A 2,675-nucleotide genomic window follows, 5' to 3' on the forward strand; every position below is an offset into this window, starting at 1 on the left:
TAATCTGATGTGGACTTGAGATCAGGTTAGTTCTACCCATCTGTCTTTCTCTTACTTCCTACATCATTACTCACATTGTTGCTCTGAGTTGCACTTGTTCCAGAACCTATTTATTGCTGTGATAGACCATCAGTTCTATCCCTATCTCTTCTCAGTGGTCCCAAAGATGCCACTCTCTCTGAATAGCCAGCTCTACACAATGGAGATTATGGTGGGGCACCATATCCACTCCTTTTTCCTCTTCTTCCTCTTACTATATAGCCAACATTGTAGCCAGAATAAGCAGAATATCTTATCTTTCAGGATAGGATAATCGTAACTATTGTAATGGAGGGGTAAGGAGAAAGATATGGAAATAAGCATAGCTGCCTTCCTTCCTACACACAAATACACACACACACACACACACACACACACAAACACACATACACACACACACCCCTATGTCTCTTATAAGAGGTCTCTAATGAGTGAGGAGATGGGTAATAATAATCTTCGGAGCTGGTACATCTGAAGGTCTATCTTGAAGATTAGCTTTTTTTTCATCTTTTTTCTTTAGAGGACTAGCTGAGACTATTACAAATACTTCACCCTCTGTTGCTTCCCCATTCACGTAATCTGTGGCCTTAACTGCTACTCCTCTGTCTTCTCAATAAACAGTCATAATCTTTTAGGGTCTTCAGACTTTTTAATTTTCCAAATTCAGGAAAGGACTTCTCAAATATTTCTTCTACCACTGCAATAACCAGATTTCTCACAAACGAAACTTTAACTTTAGCCATAACCTCTGAATCTGATTCTTCCACAGGGTCAGCCTACTGAACAGTTAGATCATTTCCCTGGACTCCCTTTCTACTCACTGGGCTTATGATCTTCATATTCAAGGAAACAGAACCCCCAGTTCCTTTTATCATCAGGTTGATGATAGAGAAAACATCCATCAAAACTTCTGTGATTTTACTGAATTCTTATATTTCCTTGGTTTTATTCTTTGGAATCAATCCAACAAACAGAGATATCTATGCCAAAGTGTTTACTAGGATGGATTTCATATCTGTGTTGTATAGACATAAGAAGTGATGAATGCATGTATCTATTTTGTCCTGACAGAGGATTCATCATAAGATATAAATCTCAAATGGAACCAGCCTTTTCAAACAGTGGTACCATCTCATCTTTATATAACTTTCTTGATATCTTGCCAACAAAAACCTTTCTCCCAATTCCAAGTGTACTTCATAATATATGCTATCTAGAGAGGGACTACCATATTTCCTTTGTCCTGTAATTACATCTAGAATGTAACTAATCGTCTTGAGCAAAGCCGTGACTTTTACTTCATCAGGTCCCTTCACTGACTTTTTACTTTACTCTCTTGTTTCTGCTTTTGCCTATAGGTTTTCATAAGTCTATGTAAAAATATACTTCTGTCCTATATATGAGACAAGTCACTTTCTACAAACTGTTGTAATATAGAAAGGAATCCATCTACATTAAATCCTCTGAGAGCATCAATAGCTCTTTCAAGATCTGCTGCCAACTCAGAGCAGATCTGGGACCAATGATGGAACACATGAGAATGAGCAAAAAGTGTTTTGAAAACAACTAGATATATTGCCTTGCTACTCCCCTCATTATTTCCTCCTTAGGCTTCCCACACCACCATCCACCAGTCACTTCCCTCTCATGTAATGGACAGGTGATTCTTACAACCAACCTAATGGTTTTTTTCTTTAATGTCTATGTTGGTTTTTAGTGGCTAATGTTTTAAAATTAAGTAATTAGGTGCTGATCTTGGTCCCCTGCATCTGACCCTCAGGTGTGAGTTTTCTTCTTCAGGAAAAGAGTAGGTCCAATTTGTTTCCATTGAGGAGTTTTAATTTACAGAGAATTACTAAAGCAGAAGATAGCAGCTGAAGAGTCAGTAGTGGTCCACAGTGCCATCAGTAACCAAGAAGAGAAAGGGGCGCACAAAAGCAAAATTCAAGGCAGGAATTTTAAGAGAATATCATTCAATCTTTGTGAGCAACAGAACTAATTTTGTTGGGGAGAGATACACATGTAAACAGGAGTCTAACATGCAAAGGAGAAGTGTTCAGGTATCAGTATTGCTTTAATCCTCCACTAAAGTCCAACTTCAATGGTTAATCCTAGCTTGAAGTTGACCCTCATTCTCATTCTGTGCCAGCCAAGCAAAACCCTAGAAAGTCAGGCCAAGCCAAATGACACTGAGTACATATATATACCATGATGGACTATTTGACTGTCATCTAAGCACCAGCCTAAGTCTAAAGCAAGCTTTTTATCAGATTGGTCACCAGATGTCAAATTGTTGTAGTCAAAGTAAGTCAGGAAGACCACCCTGTGATGTGTGCAGGATTACTGATGAGTTCATGGAAGGAGTGTCCACATCACAATACTTGGCAAGAACTTATGTAGTCTCTTCTAAGTCACTGATAAATCGCATCTAGAGCCAAAGTACATCATTCTTTGCCTCAAATCCTCAATCTGTGATCATGACACTTTCATTATAATTTGTCAATTGATTGATTGATTTAATAAATATTTCTTAAAAGTGGCAAATTACTTTAGAAGTCACCTCATAATTGCCCTCTTAACCTCATCCCATGACAAAATTAATTTTTATAACCTAACCCCATAATTCTGTAATCAAT

The 2,675-nt window shown here is 37.9% G+C and overlaps 1 pseudogene; it reads right to left on the reverse strand.

The window, feature by feature from the left end:
* Nucleotides 1-463: 463 nt before the first annotated feature.
* Nucleotides 464-1,522, reverse strand: LOC110222919 (heterogeneous nuclear ribonucleoprotein R pseudogene; annotated as a pseudogene).
* Nucleotides 1,523-2,675: the final 1,153 nt, after the last annotated feature.

This window comes from Phascolarctos cinereus, unplaced genomic scaffold (genome assembly GCF_003287225.1).
Source record: "Phascolarctos cinereus isolate Bilbo 61053 unplaced genomic scaffold, phaCin_HiC Scaffold_5;HRSCAF=322, whole genome shotgun sequence".
NCBI classification, from domain to species: Eukaryota; Metazoa; Chordata; class Mammalia; order Diprotodontia; family Phascolarctidae; genus Phascolarctos; species Phascolarctos cinereus.